Source organism: Callithrix jacchus, chromosome 7, assembly GCF_049354715.1.
Source record: "Callithrix jacchus isolate 240 chromosome 7, calJac240_pri, whole genome shotgun sequence".
Lineage (NCBI taxonomy): Eukaryota > Metazoa > Chordata > Mammalia > Primates > Cebidae > Callithrix > Callithrix jacchus.
This window is the reverse complement of record NC_133508.1, coordinates 39,908,832-39,926,897: the sequence shown is the minus strand read 5'-3', so window position 1 is coordinate 39,926,897 and position 18,066 is coordinate 39,908,832. Positions and strand designations below refer to the sequence as shown.

Sequence of the window (18,066 nt, the reverse complement as noted above, 5' to 3'; positions counted from 1 at the left end):
GGGTGTCCACAGTGCCCTTAGGCCATGATTCATATCTGATACTCCCTTTATTGAATCTTTTTTAAGAGGCAGGTTCTCCCTATGTTGCCCAGGCTGGTCTCAAAGTGCTGGGATTACAGGTGTGAACCACTATGCCGGGGCCATTTATTGAATCTTTGGGTCTAAACAGCATAACTATTTATGTCCTAGGAAGTTAGGGTAGCCTCTGGTAGCTATTTGAAAACCAAAACCCAGCTGGGCACAGTGGCTCACTCCTGGAATCCCTGCACTTTGGGAGGCCAAGGCACATGGATCACCTGAGGTCAGGAGTTCGAGACCAGCCTGGCCAACGTGGTGAAACCCCACGTTATCATCTCTAATGATAATGCAAAGATTAGCCAGATGTGGTGGCGCACATCTCTAATCCTGGCTACTCGGGAGACAGAGGCAGGAGAATTGCTTGAACCTGGGGTTGGAGGTTGCAGTGAGTTGAGATGGCACCATTGCACTCCAGCCTGGGCAAGGAGCAAAACTCCGCCTCCAAGAAAAAAAGAAAAAGAAAACTAATACCCATAAATTGAAGGAAACTGTATTTTATTCTTAAGTAGCCACAATTACTAATGGGTTGTACAGCTTCTTAAACTTCAGAATCAGATTGGACTCCGCCCCACCCACCTCACCCCACCCCTTGTTTCCTGTTCCATGTTGATTTCATGCAGGGTTTGCTTTTTGTCAAAGCAGCCACTGCAAACCCAGCCTTGTGAGGATGTGACGTCATCGGGAAGGGTGTAGCGCCATCTGCTGTTGGAGATGAACCCCTTTAAGCTGTGGCTCCTTTGGTTTCCAGCAGCTGCTGTTTTGCTCTGCTTCCCTCAGCTTTAAAATGGCTTTCCGTGTCCTTTGAGCTGGCTGCAGTGTCTCTGGCATCTTGTCCTTTGTTTTGAAAGCTGAGGTTTTCATGGTTCACATCTGGGCTAGATTCGACACTGTGGTCTGGTGAGTGGGGTGGTGTGTTGTCATGAGAAGGGACCCACCCTCTGGAAGTATCTGAACAAGGGTGAAAGGAGGGATCTGTCCCTTTTTAAAAATCAAAGTTAAGTCTTTGGGGTGCTGCCTGTTACCCTAGTGGAGGCCGTAGGATGCCCAGGAAGAACCCAGGGATGGGGGACCACAAAGGGGCCTCACCAACATGCATAATGTGCCCTCTGTGGTACAAGTGGAATTTGTCATTCAAAAAAATAGTTAAAAACAGACTTTTAGAAGACAGCCTGTGTTTTTCTTGACAGATGTGACAGGTGAATGAAAACAGATGACTTGTTGAAATAACAAGTGACTGTCTTTATTAGGTGTCCCATGATTCTGGTTATGGCCTTCTCTCCTGTTTTTGACACAGTAGGCAGATAAGACAGTGGGGATAGTCTTGAATGCTTTTAAAGGAAAGAAAAGACACCAGATATTGTGCATTCGTGTTTTTAATCTGTGTGTTTTGGGGACCAGGATTGTTCTGGATTCTACATTGTGGATCCATGTGTGCTGCTTCGTGACATGTCCTCCCCAGCTGGGGCAGTGCCAGAGTGAAGAATTGCAGTAGTCTCCATATGGCACTGTGAGATATCACGGTACAGTACGAGAGAGACCACATTCCCATAACTTTCATTACAGTATGTTATGGTGATTCTACTTGATGATTATTGTTAATCTCTTACTGTGCCTAATTTAGAAATATAACTTTTTCATAAAGTTCTTATCATTTGTATAGGAAAATATACAACATAAAGGAAAAAATGTAGTCTATATAAAGTGTGGGTACTTGGAGCATGTCCTTTATCAGATATGGGGATACTGCTGTAAGTGCACATGTAGAGAAGTTTGTTCCTGTGCTAAAGACATCATCTTTGCTTGGCCTACCCATGTTCCCTTCTCAGACACCCCTCCCATTGTTCCTGTGGTGAGGGCAGCTGCCCATTGGACTTGCTGTATCCTCCCCAGTTCCAGAGTGCACCTGGCCTGCAGACAGTGAATAAGTGAGTTGGTGCAGAGGATTCTCTGGACACGGAGACATGGCTGACATTTGATGATTGCTGTTATGTAGAATCCTAGGCTGTGTTGGACCATGTGCAAAATGACAGTGGTTGGTTAAGAGAGCAGTTAGCAGAAGGGCACAGAAAGGGCACCAGAAGGAGAGAGAGAGGAGCCAGCTAGTACCAAGAGCCATCCCAGACTGGGTTCTTGGTTCCTCTTTCTACTTCCTCGTTTCTAATTCATTTTCCCCAGGACCTCTCACATTTCTCCTCTCCCCACTTCCCACTGAGAATCTTGGTTAGACTAGGTATACTTTTGAAGGAGGGGGTAAAGGAAAGTCAGGAGTAGTTTTAATATTCCATTTCTAGAATTAACAATTTCCCAAAAATGTAGTTAATACTAGATTTCTTTTCCCATTAAGATTTCTCATTAGTTAAAAAAAATTTTCTCATTAATAAGTAGGATTTTGAGACAGATGATTGGACAGTGAATTTAATTACCTGGTGGAAAATACCTGAAGTGATTAAAATCAGTAGGCTCTCCATGTACCCAGGCTCTCCTGAATGTCTTTACTGTATTACTGTTCTCTAGGATACTTCCTTCAGAAGAGTGAACAGTACATGAGCCTTTTTCTTGAAATGGCTTGTCAGAATTAAATAACTTGTCAGGAATTACAGTTCTTGGTTGTCCCAATGTATTGCCAAACTGTTAATTGTTACATCAGGTAGGACTGTGGAGGGGGAGAGGGAAACATTAATTAAGAAATTCCTGGCTGGGCGTGGTGGATCATACCTGTAATTCCAGCACTTTGGGAGGCTGAGGCAGGCAGATCATGAGGTCCAGAGATCGACACCATCTTGGCCAACATGGTGAAACCCTGACTCTACTAAAAATACAAAAATTAGCTGGACATGGTAGCGTGTGCCTATAATCCCAGCTAGCTACCCCAAGAGGCTGAGGCAGGAGAATCGCTTGAACCTAGGAGGCAAAGGTTGTAGTGAGCCAAGATCTGGCCACTGCACTCCAGCTTGGTGACAGAGGGAGACTTCATCTCAAAAAAAAAAAAGAAAGAAAGTAAAAACAAAATTCCAGCCCAGTGCAGTAGCTCATGCCTGTAATCCCAGCACTTTGGGAGACCAAGGTGGAAGGATTGCTTGAACTCCGAGTTGGAGATCTGCCTGGGCGCTATAGCAAGACCCATCTCTAATTAAAATTTTTTCAAAAAAGAAAGCCCTACTCAGGAAGTTGAGGCAGGAGGATCACTTGAGGCTGAGAGTTTTAAAACAGCCTGGGCAACATAATGAGACCCATCTCTGAAAATAAAAAATTAGCCAGACGTGAAGGCATGTGCCTGTAGTCCCAGCTACTCAGAAAGCTGAAATGGGAGGATGCCTGTGTCCAGGAGTTTGAGGCTGCAGTGAGCTGTGACAGCACTTTATGCTGGGTGACACAGCAAGACCCCATCTCTTAAAAAAACATAAAAAGGAGAAGAAGAAAGTCCATTGATCAAAAAAATATTTGGGAGGCTGCTTTACACCATGAGTCCTGAGAAACACAGTGGTGAAAAGTGAGAGGGCTCTGACCTGAGCCTCCCGGCTTCTCCTCTTCCTCAAATCAGCACTGTCACTTCATTCTTAGGTTAAGAACGTCATAGCCTCTAGTTCTGTAGACCCTGTATAGCAGCGGCCTCCTTGAAATGGCGAAGGAAGCAAACACCAGATGTGTCTCTTTCCACCGGGTTACTCCGATGTACTTTCCTCACTTGAAAACTATGACCTAGTATTTATTATTCCTGTTGTGGGGGTTACTGTTTTGCTTGCTTTTTAGTCATTGCTCATTAACTTGGACAGAATTAAGGGTGTTTTTTTTTTTATTTTATTTTTTGAGATGGAGTGTTGCTATGTTGCCCAGGCTGGGGTGCAGTCGGCATGATCTTGGCTCACTGCAGCTTCCACCTCCCAGTTTCAAGAAATCCTTCTGCCTCAGCCTCCCGAGTAACTGGGGTTACAGGCGCTCGCCACCACACGCAGCTAATTTTTTTATTTTTAGTAGAGACGGGGTTTCACCATGTTGGCCAGGCTGGTCTGGAACTCCTGCCTTCAGGTGATCCGCTCTGCCTCAGCCTTCCAAAGTGGTGGGATTATAGGTGTGAGCCACTGCACTTAAAAAAAATTTTTTTTAAAAGACATGACATCTTACTATATTGTCCGGGCTGGCCTCCAACTCCTGAGCTTAAGCAATCTTCCTGCCTCAGCCTTCCCAAGTAGTTGGGATTATAGATCTGAGCCAGTGCACCCAGTTTAAAAGCTTACTTAGGAAGGAAAGTCTGGGACTAACCGGAGATGTATCTGTCTTCCTTAAAACAGGTTTTGTAGTGAGTGCCTCTTGCTGTGTTTCTGCTGCTTCAGTATAGTCCCCTTCCTCTACCTTTTTTTATGACTGAGCTTGTCTGTGCTGTCAGAGTTTAAGAGACGGATAGCAGTTGGACTAAACATTCCAGGATAGAGACAGTAAAGTTAATTTGACTCTCACGTCCACAGATAGAAGTGGCAAGCTTTGTCAGTGTTTCAGCAGGTAAGAAATCTTGACGAGTAGGATAAGTCAGAATCTCAGGGACTTCACCTGCTCACCCTCTCCTTGGGACTCTGTTCAGATTTTTCTACATTAGAGTGGCCTTCTCTGGCCACCTTCTAAGAAAGACTGCCCCATCTCACCTGTCTCCCCTTCTTAACCAGTTTTATGTTTCCTTAGTAATGGATAGCAGTTGATGTATCAAAATAGAGACTTGCACTGTTAGCTTAATGCCTTCCTTGACCAACAGGCCAGCTCCAGAACAGCAAGTGCTGTGTCTCATTTCCTACGGATTCCCCTGAGCTGTGGTGCCTGGCATGTGATTGGAGATGGGCAGGTCGTTGTTGAGTGAATGAATGCAGCCATACAAATACAAACCCAGATCTTGAGGCCACTTTATTGTTAAATGTTTTATCAACAATTGAAACTTTCATCCTATTTTCATGTTGTTATATAATATGGCTATATATGTACTCAGACTCCAAGTAAATATTTGTGCTTACTTTACTTTGGCTTAAACTGGCGCCTGGCACCAGAGTAGTCTCACAAAATGCTTTTCTCACAGTGACCACATTAACAAACAAGACATTAGCTGAGCTCTACAGAGCACTGTGTCATTCTAAATGGCCTGAAGACATAGTTTCTCTTATTCCTGTTTCCTTCCAGTTCTCTTTCTGAATCACAGATGATTTAGAATATGGGTTATAAAAACATTTCCAACTCAGAGTACTTTCTGTGTTTTGCAGTTTTTTTTACAGGAAATAAGCTAAGTTTTGGAAGTAGGTCTTTTTATTTTTATTTTTGAGATGGAGTCTTACTCTGCCACCCAGGCTGGAGTGCAGTGGCATGATCCCAACTCACTGCAAACTCCACCTTCCAGGTTCAACCAATCCTCCTGCCTCAGCCTCCCGAGTAGCTGGGATTACAGGCAAGAGCCACCACGCCCTAATTTTTGTATTTTCAGTAGAGACAGGGTTTCAACATGTTGGTCAGACTGGTCTTGAACTCCTGGCCACCTCAAGTGGTCAACCTGCCTTGGCCTCCCAATGTGTTGGGATTACAGGTGTGAGCCATTGTGCCCAGCCTAGAAGCATGTCTCTTTTCTTGCCTGGTGGGGAGATATTTTATCTTTAAAGATTGGCTCGCATTCTGTAATGCAAAAATATGTTCTTGTTTCTAGGATTTCTCTTTAAGAGACTAGTGGTCAGAGTTTTTCAGAGACTACCACAGTCGCCTGGGGTGCTCGTGCCCATGTGTTTGGCCCTCTCTAGGCTTACTTGACTCCCTGGGGATGAGTACCTGGGAGTACAGTTGGTAAGAGCTTTAAATTGGGCCAGGCTAAAAAGTTTGATTTTTTCCTGTAGGAGGAATATTTGAAGACTTTTGAGCGGAGGAGTCACATGTCAGAGCTGTCCTTCAGAAGGATAAATCAGGCAGTGCTGTTTAAGATGGATTGAAGTGGAAAAGAGGTGGGATAGAGAAGCAGATTAGTAATGGGCCAAGCAAAGATGGTGAGCCGGCAGGAGACTGCAGCAATGGGGGTGGAGCACAGGGGCTGGAGGGAAAGAGATGGAATGGAGGCTTGAGTCTGCTGCAGGAGAGCAGAGAGGGACTGCCTGTGGGTTTGGAAAGAAAGGGGCACTGAGGCTTACTTTACAGTGGTGGAATCTGAAAGGATTGAACCCTCAGAGCATTGCAGCATGTAGAGCTTTCTAGGAACTGGGGTGCATTCAGGGAAAGGGAATAAGGAGTAGATCCTCAAGTTGGTAGAAGGACCACAAAAGAACCAGTGCAGGGTTCAGAAGGGGGTGTGACTGGGTGTGGCAGATGTGGAGCTGGGTGTGGAGCTGGGTTGGTGAGAGCAGGATGAGAGGCTGCTGTTGCTGGCCCCTAAGTGTACGGTAGGCCTGTCAGTTGCACTCCACTTGGAATGGACTGAGAACCTGTGTACATAGCAAGGCACACAAGACATTCACTTATTTTTTTTAAGAGATGAGTCGGCCGGGTGTGGTGGCTCATGTCTGTAATCCCAGCACTTTGGGAGGCTGAGGCGTGCAGATCACAATGTCAGGAGTTCAAGACCAGCCTGACCAACATGGTGAAACCCTGCCTCTACTGAAAATAAATAAATACAAAAACTAATTGGGCGTGGTGGCAGGTGCCTGTAATCCCAGCTGCTAGGGAGGCTGAGGCAGGAGAATTGCTTGAATCCGGGAGGTGGAGGTTGCAGTGAGCTGAGATCATGACACTGCACTCCAGCCTGGCGACAGAGCGAGACTCCATCTCAGAAAAAAAAAAAAAAAAGTCTTACTCTGTTGCCTAGGCTGACATGCAGTGGTTTGTTGCTGCCTTGAATTCTTGGGCTCAACCAGTCCTCCTGTCTTAGTCTCTGGATGAGCTAGGACTACGGGTATGCACCAGCATGCCTAATATTTTTTAAAAATATTTTGAGAGATGGGATCTTTCTCTATTGCCCAGGCTGGTCTCAAACTCCTGACCTCAAGTGATCCTCCCCTGGGATTATCGGCATGAGCCACCACGCCTGACTCCTAACATTTGGCATCTCTCTTTGTTTTTTTTTTTTAAGAGGTGGCGTCTTTCTCTGTCAGCTGGCTGGAGTGCAGTGGTGCCATCTTCGCTCGCTGCAACCTCTGCCTCCAGGGTTCAAGCAATTTTCCTGCCTCAGCATCTCAAGTAGGTGGGACTATAGGCACATGCTACCATGCCCAGCTAATTTTTGTAGTTTTAGTAGAGACGGGGTTTTACCATGTTGGACAGGATAGTCTCGATCTCTTGACCTCGTGATATGCCTGCCTTGGCCTCCCAAGTCGCTGGGATTACAAGCATGAGACATTTGGCATCTCTTTTTATATATTCAGTCACAATATGTTTATTTTTTTTTTTCCAGTAAAGTGAATGTCTCTTTAACAGACATTCACTCTATTGCCAAAATAAAGTGAAGGCTTGTCTTGATGGCAGGCTGCAAGACTGTTTGTATCTTCATGTGAATCTTTCAGAAGAAGTTGTATGGCTTGCTTTTCTGCCTTTGTTCTGTCCTCCAGTAGGTGTGAGTTAGTGAGATTTCCTCTTTGGCCAGTATTTTTTGAGAAAAGTACTATGGTACCATGAAGTTTAAGGCAGCCTTCCCCCGAGGATAACCAAATCCAAACCCAGCTGAAGACTACATTTAATTAACCACTTATCCCCACACACTAGTTGCTCAGCAGAAAAAGAGGTATACCCAATTCTGGGTGCAGGTACTGCTTAATTTAGTTTTCTGTTGCTATCCTCTAATATTCAATAAAAAAATTATGAGATGCACAAAAAATGATTTCTGGTTAAGAGAGAAATAAAGGGAAGCCAACTCAGAGATGACCCAGATGTTGGAACTGCCAGAGACTTTAAATGCCTACGATTGATGGGGTAAAAGACTGAGTGAGAAAGGTGTACAGCATGCATCATTCATGAAAAGATGGAGAATTTCAGGAGGCAGAAACTCTAGAAAAAGTTAAATAGAAATGTTAGAGATTTTTTTAAAAACCTCATAGATGAATAATTTGTTCAGTGAGTTTTATCAACAGATTGGCTTAGCACAGCTGAATAAAGAATCAGTGAACCTGAAGTTAGGTCAATAGAAATCCAAAATGAAACAAGCAGAAAAAAATAAACCAGAGCAAAGAAGTATTTAGGCCATGCACAGTGGCTCATGCCTGTAATCCCAGCACTTTGGGAGGTTGAGGAAGGTGGATCACCTGAGGTTAGGAGTTTCAGACCTTCCTGGCCAACATGGTGAAATCCTGTCTCATTAGCTGGTTGTGGTGGTGGGCACCTGTAATCCCAGCTACTCACGAGGCTGAGGCAGGAGAATCGCTTGAACCCAGTAGGTGGAGATTGCAATAAGCCCAGATCACGCCATAATACTCCAGCCTGAGTGACAGATCGAGACTCCATCTCAAAAAAAAACAAAACAAAACCCCAGTATTTAGTAGTTGTGGGATGATAACAAACTGTCTAATATACATTGGAGCCCTAGGAAGAAAATGAGGCAGAAGTATTTGAAGAGCTAATGGTTGAGAATTTTCCATTAGTGAAAGACAAGAAACCAGATGTCTGTGAAGTTCAGAGAACTCTAAGCACCATAAATATATATAAACAAAGAAACCCTCAACTGTAGTACCTAGTACTTAGGTACTATAGTCTAACTGCTGAAAGTCAAAGAGAAAGTTTTGATTGTAGCCAGAAAATATTTCATATAGGACGGGCATTGTGGTTCACGCCTGTAGTCCCAGCACTTTGGGAGACTGAGGTGGGAGACTCATTTGAGCCCAGGAATTTGAGAGCAGTTTGAGCAACATAGAGACTTCATCTCTACCAAAAAAAAAAAAAAAAAAAAAGTCAGCCCTAGGTGTTTTGCCAGGGCCTATGGTCTCAGCTACTCAGGGGACTGAAGTGGGAGGATCGGTTGAGGCTGCAGTGAGCCAAGATTGTGCCACTGCACTGTGGTCTGGGTGACAGAGTGAGACCTAGTGCCAGAAAAGACTTTTTTTTTTTTTTTTAAGACGGGGTTTTACCATGTTGGTCAGGCTGGCCTTGAACTCCTGACCTCAGGTGATCCACCTGCCTTGGCCTCCAAAGTGCTTGGATTACAGGCGTGAGCCACCATCCCTGGCCCACAAAAGACTTTTTTTTTAGACAAAAGCTGTGGAGTTCATTACCAGTAGATCTGCCCTGTGAGATGGAGGAAGTTCTTCAGGCAGAAATGGATCCCATCACGCTGCAGTTCTCTTCTGGTGCTATCTAGTTTAATATAAATCAGACCAGCCAAATGAAGAGATGCATATAGCAAGGCCTAGGAAAGTCTCAAACACAGATCCTCCAAGCCTCCTCCCCATGGAGTTACTCTCCTGACAAATCAGGCTCAGCGAGCCGCTAACCAGGAAGCTCCCCTGAGCCTTGGTGTTGAGACTTTTTAGTGGGGCTTTGTTACTTGGGCACAATTGATTGAACACAGTCTCTAGCCCCTCTCCCACCCCAGTCAGAATGGTTTCAAACCCCAACTGTCTCATCTCATGGTTGGTCTTTCTGGTAACTAGCCTCTAGCTTGAGTCAGCTCATCTCTTAGTCAAAACATGGAGGCTCATGAATAACAAAGGGATGCCTCTCACTCCATAACATCCCCTAGTTTTTGAAGTTCCTTCTGAGGAACTAGGAACAAAGACCAGATGGAGTCTTCAAAAAACATGTAGAAATAAAATGCTAGACAATTGCGTTACAAAGGGTGGAAGGGAAGAAATATTGTGAGCCTTAAACAACATAGGGATTAGGGGTGCCCGTCAGCTGTGCAGTCAGAATTCTTGTATCACTTGCCTCCCAAAACCTTAACTACTAATACCCTACTGTTGACTGGACGCCTTACTGATAGTAGTCAACAGATATGTTTTGTATGTTATATGTTGTGATAAAGCAAGCCAGAGAAAACATTAGGAAAATCATAAGAGAAAAATTTATTTGCTATTTATTGAATCGAAGTGGATCCCTCATAAAGATGTTCCTCCTCATCTTCAGGTTGAGGCTGAGGAGGAGGAAGAGATGGGGTTGGTCTTGCTGTCTTGGGTAGAGGAGGTGGTAGGGGAGGTAGGCGAGACAGGCATACTTGGTGGAACTTGACTGAAGTACATTTCTGACTTTCTGCTTTTTCATTTATCTAAAAAAGTTTCCATATGGTACCACCCTTCTAATGTACGCTTTAGTTTTAGTTCCTATATTGTGAAAGGTCTGTGTCCTAAAGAAGTCAAGGTAATGGGGAGTCTTGGGTAACGGGGACCCGCTGTCAGATTGTCCTGTGTCCCCGTGTTTTTGGCAGTGCTGCTTCCTCCTCATCTGGCACCTCTTTGGAAGCACGGACATCTGTCAAGGTGTCTTATGTTAATTCCTCTGGTGTGGTGTATAACAGCTCTTGAATTTCTCCAAAATCCATATTTTACAGCCCTTACCCACCCCTAACCTTTTAAAAGCATATCCACAATCTTCATGATTTCCTTGATTGGCCCTCAGAAATCCTGTGAGGTCAGGCACAGCATCTGGACATAGTCCTCCTCTCCAGCAGGAATTGATTGTTTCAGGCTTCATGGCCTTCACAGCCTTTTCTGTAACAACCTTGGCATCTTCAGTGCTATAATCTTTCCATTCTTTTTTTTTGAGACCGAATTTCGCTGTTGTTACCCAGACTGGAGTGCAATGGCACGATCTCGGCTCACCGCAACCTCCGCCTTCTGGGTTCAAGCAATTCTCCTGCTTCAGCCTCCCAAGTAGCTGGGGCTACAGGCGCGCACCACCATGCCCAGCTAATTTTCGTATTTTTAGTAGAGACGGGGTTTCACCTTGTTGACCAGGATGGTCTCGATCTCTTGACCTCATGATCTAGCCGCCTCGGCCTCCCAAAGTGCTAGGATTATAGGTGTGAGCCACCGCGTCTGGCCAGTCTTTCCATTCTTAGAGTATGTTCTGTCTGTTGGGATTCTCTTTCATAGCACTAGCAATTCTTTCCTTAGAGTACTGTGTGTCATGAGCCTTAAAGGTCCTATGACCCCCAAATGTAGAGGCTGAAGGAGAGGTGCTGCATTTGGAGGGGCAAGCAGACCACTTCAGGGCCTTCAGTATTAAACTCATAGGGTTCTGAGTGGCCAGGGGCATTGTCCAATATCAGAAAAACTTTAAAAGGCAGTCCCTTCCTGGCAAGGTACTTCCCAACTACAGACCAAGAACATTGATCGAACTAATCCAGAAAATGGGATTTTGTTGTCCCAGTCTTGTTGCACAACCAAGAGACTGGCAGCTGGTGTTTATCTTTTACCTTTCAAGGCTCAGGGGTTAGCAGCTTTATAGGTAAGAGCAGTCCTGATCATAGACTTGACTGCATTTGCACCAAAAAGTAGAGTTGGCCTCTCCCTGCCTGTCTTCGATGCTGGGGCTCGCTTCTCTTCCTTACTAATAAGTGTCCTTTGTGGCAGTTTTTCCAGAATAGGGCACTTTTGTCTGCATTAAAACCTATTCAGGCAGATTTTCTTTTCCTCATTGATCTTCTTCATGGCATCTGGGAACTCTGGTGCCTCTTGGTTGGCAGAAACAGCTTCTCCTATAATCTTAACATTTTTTCTTTTATTTTTTATTACATTTTTTTTTTTAAGATGGGGTTTCACCCTGATGACCAGGCTGGTCTTGAACTCCTGACCTCAGGTGATCCACCCACCTCGGCCACCCAAAGTGCTAGGACTACAGGCGTGAGCCACCGCGCCCAGCCTAATCTTAACATTTTTTAAGCCAACCCTCTTTCTAAACATAAGCTACCCTTTGCTGGCATTAAATTCTCTAGCTTTAAGTCCTTCACTTTCAGCTGGAACTGGTGGCTCATGCCTAGAATCTGAGCACTTTGGGAGGCCAAGGCAGGAGGATGGCTTGAGACATTTGTTTCTTTGTTTCTCCATAAACAAAAAATTTAGTCAAGGACAGGTGTGGCATGTGTCTGAATCCTTGCTATTTAAGGGGCTATGCAAGAGGGTGGCTTGTGCCCAGAAGTTCGAAGCTGCAGTGAGCTGTTCAAGGCTGTCATCCACTTGGTTGACATACTCTTTTATTTAGAGGTGGAGTCTCGTTCTGTCACCCAGGCTGGAGTTCAGTGGCATGATCTCGGCTCACTGCAACCTCCGACTCCTGGATTCAAGTGATTCTCCTGCCTCAACTTCCCAAGTAGCTGAGATTACAGGCACTAGCCACCACACCTGGCTAATTTTTGCATTTTTAGCAGAGATAGGGTTTTACCATATTGGCCAGGCTGGTCTCAAACTCCTGATCTCAGCTGGTCTGCTCGCCTTGGCCTCTGAAAGTACTGGGATTACAGGCATGAGCCACCATTCCTGGACAAGAGTACCTAATCTTTAACACAGTAATTCCATCTTTGGAAATCTGTTAATGATTTTAACCTAATGCACCCATGAAAATAGGCCACCTACTGCTGGGTGCTTGGCTAAGTGAGCCAGGGCGCTCACAGTTACTGAGAATGGCTTGGTATCCACTACAGCACCACCTAAAAAAAAAAAAAAATTACCCATCTGCACACCGATCCTTCCTTGGGTAAATGATTTCGCTGCCCTAGACTGGGAGGCAGGACCTGGTGGAACCCACACTGGCTCTTCACTTTCCTTTGATCTTCAGAGAACATGGTCTCATTGGGCCCAGCCTGCACATTGTGCTTCAGCTCTCTTCTCAGGTCTGAGCGTCTGAGAGCCATTTTGATGTAGTTCCAGAGTTTTGCATGAATCACATAGAACCACATGAGAATAGTCCTTTTTGATTTTTATTAGTTTAATTTGCATTGGTGGAGTATCTCTGTCTGTGTTCCCCTCCTCACATTACAGAATTTTTCACACTCTCTCCACTGAATGTAAGATTCAGGTGGGTAGCTAACAGAGTCTGTTTTGCAGACTTGTGTCTTCAGCATCTGGCATATGATCTTAAGATATAGGCACTCAAAAGTATAGGTTGACTGCATGGGTATTGAGGGGATTTGACCCATAAACAGGCTTTAAAATAAAGCTAAAGTATCGGACTTGAAAGACTGGAGTTCTAGATGTAGCCAGAAGGCACCTGAAATGGTTCGGTGGCGTGTGGTGCAGACCTTTCCCTTCATAGGAAAGAATGGTCTGGAAGCTTTGCACTGTGCAGGTGCGTATAGGCTGACTGGCCCACAGAAGACAGGACAGCAGGGCTCACACCCAGACCAGGCCACTGCTGGGCCAGAGAGAGGGCCTAAAAGCTGTGTTGTGGGGTGGGTTTATTTCAGCATTTAAAAAGTTGTATATGTAACTTGGTTTGCTTGTTAAATTGATGATAAATTTGTATTTACTCTTGTAAACCAGTGATCTGAATTATTTCCTTTTTCTTTTTCTTTTTTTTTTTTTGAGATTGAGTCTTGCTCTTTGGCCAGGCTGGAGTGCATTGGTGTGATCTCCGCTCACTGCAACCTCTGCTTCCTGTGGGGTCAAGCAATTCTCCTGCCTCAGCCTCTTAAGTAGCTGGAACTATAGGTGCAAGCCACCACGCCCAGCTAATTTTTTGTATTTTTAGTAGAGATGGGGTTTTACCATGTTAGCCAGGATGATCTTGATCTCCTGACCTTGTGATTTGCCTGCCTTGGCCTCCCAAAGTGCTGGGATTATGGGAGTGAGCCACTGCGCCCAGTCTGTTTTTTCCTTTTAAGATGTATTTTATTTAAAATTGACACATATTACCGGCCGGGTGCGGTGGCTCAAGCCTGTAATCCCAGCACTTTGGGAGGCCGAGGCGGGTGGATCATGAGGTCAAGAGATCGAGACCATCCTGGTCCATTTGGTGAAACCCCGTCTCTACTAAAAATACAAAAAATTAGCTGGGCATGGTGGCGCATGCCTGTAATCCCAGCTACTCAGGAGGCTGAGGCAGGAGAATTGCCTGAACCCAGGAGGCGGAGGTTGCGGTGAGCCGAGATTGCGCCATTGCACTCCAGCCTGGGTAACAAGAGCGAAACTCTGTCTCAAAAAAAAAAATAAATAAAATAAATAAAATTGATACATAATAATTTATACATTTATGAAGTACAGTGTAATGTTTTACTGCCTGTATATATTATATAATGATCCAGTCAATCAGGGTAATTAGTGTATCTATTCACTTAAACATTTATCATTTCTTTTTGCTGATCACATTCCAAGTTCTCCCTTTTCACTATCTTAAAATACACAATACATCATTACTAATTATAGTTACCCTACTCTATGTAATAGAACACAAGAATTTATTTATCCTCTTAAACTTTTTGTTTTTTGTTGATTTTGTTTTTTAGAGGCAGGGTTTGCTCTGCTGCCCAGGCTGGAATGCAGTGGTGCAGTCATAGTTTATTGCAGTCTCTAACTTCTGGGTTCAAGCACTCCTCCTGCCTCAGCCTCCCAAGTAGCTGAGACTAACATGCCCAGCTGGTTTTTAAGGTGTTTTTGTTTGTTTGTTTGTTTTAAATGGAGTCTTGCTCTTTCACCCAGGCTACAGTTCAGTGGTGCAGTCTCGGTTCACTGCAACCTCTGCCCCCTGGGTTCAAGCAGTTCTCCTGCCTCAGCCTCCCAAGTAGTTGGAATTACAGGCGTGCGCCATCACGCCTGGCTAATTTTTGTATTTTTAGTAGAGATGGGGTTTTTTTGCCTTAAGTTTTTTTTTTTTTTTTTTTTTTTGGAGACAGAGTCTCATTTTGTCACCAGGCACCAGGCTGGAGTGCAGTGGCGTGATCTCGGCTCACTGCAACCTCCGCCTCCTGGGTTCAAGCGATTCTCCTGCCTCAGCCTCCTGAGTAACTAGCTGGGATTATAGGCGCACACCACGACACCCAGCTAATTTTTTTGTATTTTTAGTGGAGACAGGGTTTTACCATGTTGACCAGGATGGTCTTGATTTCTTGACCTCGTGATCCACCCGCAGGCATGAGCCACTGCGCCCGGCACTCGTCTTAAGCTTTTAAATAGAGACTGGATCTCAGTGTGTGGCCTGGGCAGGTCCTGGACTCCTGGCCTCATCAGTCTTCCTGCCTCAGCCCCCCTAAAGCATTGGGATTACAGGTGTGAGCCCAGCTCCTGATTTTGTTTAAGTGGTGCTACTGGTTTAAGTTTACATTATTGTGGGACCAGTAGTCTTGTCCGTAGTGTGGCGTTCTATGAGCTGGATGGTCAGAAAAAGAGCACACATTTGGGTCATCTTGTTTTTAGTCAGAAATGGGTCCAGACAGCTCTCCATGTGAGTCTGGGCTAAGGTGATTTGATAGCACTTTTATCATCCTTACTCCAAGCATGAGTCATGATTTGAGCCACAGGGCAATCTAGGCACCGAAATAGAGCAACTGGGTTTGGTGGCTCATGCCTGCAATCCCAGCACCTTGGAAGGCCGAGCTGCAAAGATTGTTTAAGCCCAGGAGTTCAAGACCAGCCTGTGCAACATGGCAAGACCCCATGTCTACAAATAATTGTTTTGTTTTGTTTTTAATCAGCTGGGCATGGTGGTGCATACCTGTGGTCCCAGCTACTCAGGAGGCTGAGGCGGGAGGATCACCCTAGCCCAGGAAGTCGAAGCTGCAGTTAGCCATGATCGTGCCACTTCAGCCTGACTGACAGAGGTTGACCCTGTCTTAAAAAAATAATTAATAATGACAGAATAGAGCGGACTATGTATGTTTTTTTCTGAGTAGTATTTCTTTTCCTACCTGTCCCTTGATATGGAAAATACTTGGAAAGATTTATATTTAGTGATTGAGATAATTGTGACAGTTAAGCAGTTTTCTACTGGGGTTGGTATTGCCTCTCAGGACACCTGGTGACTGGTAAAACTGGGGAAAGGAGCGCTACTGGCGTGCTGCCAAATATCTTACAGGGGACACACACATCGCTGAGGACACACACTCACATACCCCTGGGGGGACACACACCCCTGGGGAGGACACATGCCTGGGGACACATACACACATCACCCTGGGGACACACACACACTACTGAGGACACACATACATACCCTTGGGGACACACAAACACCGCTGAGAACACACCCCTGAGGACACACAAACACACCTTTGGGGACGCACACACACCTCTGAGGACACACAAACACACCCCTGCCTAAAATGTTTGTTGTACTGAGGTTGAGACTCATGCTTTGAAACTTGATTTGATGGCATTTTTGGGTGTGCTTATAGGACCTTGACCTGGAGTGAGGCTTCATGAAATCTGGGGTAGTTTGCATTCATTGTTTAACTCCTTTGTTCACCAACTTTCACACCCAACTTTTTTCCTGAGGTGAAATTCACATACTATAAAATTAAACCTTTTTAAAGTGAACAGTTCAGTGCCATTTCGTATATTTACAATGTTTTGCAACCACTGTCTCTACCTAATTCCACATTTTCATCACCCCAAAAGTAAACCTTGTACCCATTAAATAACTGTCTACTGCACACACATGTGCACATACACGCACACACATGGAGCCCCAGTAACCCCTGCATTCTGTCTCTTTGGATTTGTGTGTTGTGGATATTTCACATAAATAGGTTGTATCTGTGTGGCCTTTTGTGTATGGCACCGGTGGCATATCATAATTGGTGAGGTTTGTCCATGTCACAGCAGAGATAGGACCAGGGCTTCCTTTTTTTTTGCGGGGGGTTGGGGGGGAAGACGGTCTTGCTTTGTTGCCCAGGCTGGAGTGCAGTGGCACAATTTAGGCTCACTGCAGCTTCCACCTCCCTGTTCAGGCAGTTCTCCTGGTTCAGCCTCCCCAATAGCTGTGATTACAGGTACACACCACCATGCCCAGCTAGTTTTTGTATTTTTTTTTTTTTGAGACAGAGTTTTCGCTTGTTACCCAGGCTGGAGTACAATGGCGCAATCTCGGCTCACCGCAATCTCCGCCTCCTGGGTTCAGGCAATTCTCCTGCCTCAGCCTCCCAAGTAGCTGGGATTACAGGCACATGCCACCATGCCCAGCTAATTTTTTGGATTTTTAGTAGAGACGGGGTTTCACCATATTGACCAGGATGGTCTCGATCTCTTGACCTCGTGATCCACCCGCCTTGGCCTCCCAAAGTGCTGGGATTACAGGCTTGAGCCACCGCGCCCGGCCTAGTTTTTGTATTTTTAAGAGAGACGGGGTATTGTCATGATGGCCAGTTTCGTCATGAACTCCTGACCTCAGGTGATCTACCCACCTCAGCCCCGAAAAGTGCTGGGATTACAGGCATGACCCACCGTGCCTGACCTCCTTTATCTTTACAGCTGAATAATAGTCTATTGTTTGGATAGACCACATTTTACTTATGCAGTCTCCACCTTCTTCTGGCTACTGGGTACTGCTGCTAAGAACATAATGTGTACATGCATTGAGTCCCTGCTTTCAGTTCTCTTGGGAATATACCTAGGAGTAGAATTGCTGGTTTATGAAGTAATTCTTTGTATTAATGTTTTGAGGAACTGCCAAACTATTTTCCTTCCACACCCACTTTTACTGCCAGAAAGGCATGTGCTTGCTTGTACATAAGCAGCATAATTGCAAAATGAAACTACTTGAAGTAAATGAATTAGAATTCACAGTTCAACGGGGAGATGTTTCAGCTTGTTGATTCATCACCTGACACCAGACTAGATGTGTGCATGTGAGTTTGCAGACTGGCAAGACACTGAATTAATAAATAGGCAGTGGTGACCTGTGAAACCTCCACAAGTGGTCTTTTCACATAGTTTAATTTGAGGGAGTAATTACAAAAGCATCTTTAAATGTTCTGAAATCAGGCCAGGCATAGTGGCTCACTCACGCCTGTAATCTCAGCACTTTGAGAGGCCAAGGCGGGCAGATCACCTGAGGTCAAGAGTTTGAGACCAGTTTGGCTAAGATGGTGAAACCCCCGTCTCTATTAAAAATAGAAAAAAAATTAGC

General features: G+C 45.0%; 1 protein-coding gene across 5 annotated transcripts in view; it reads left to right on the top strand.

Annotated features, from left to right (window-relative positions):
* GNB1 (G protein subunit beta 1) overlaps nt 1-18,066 on the top strand; it is a 100,761-nt gene that overhangs the window by 31,195 nt on the left and 51,500 nt on the right. The window lies entirely within an intron of this gene.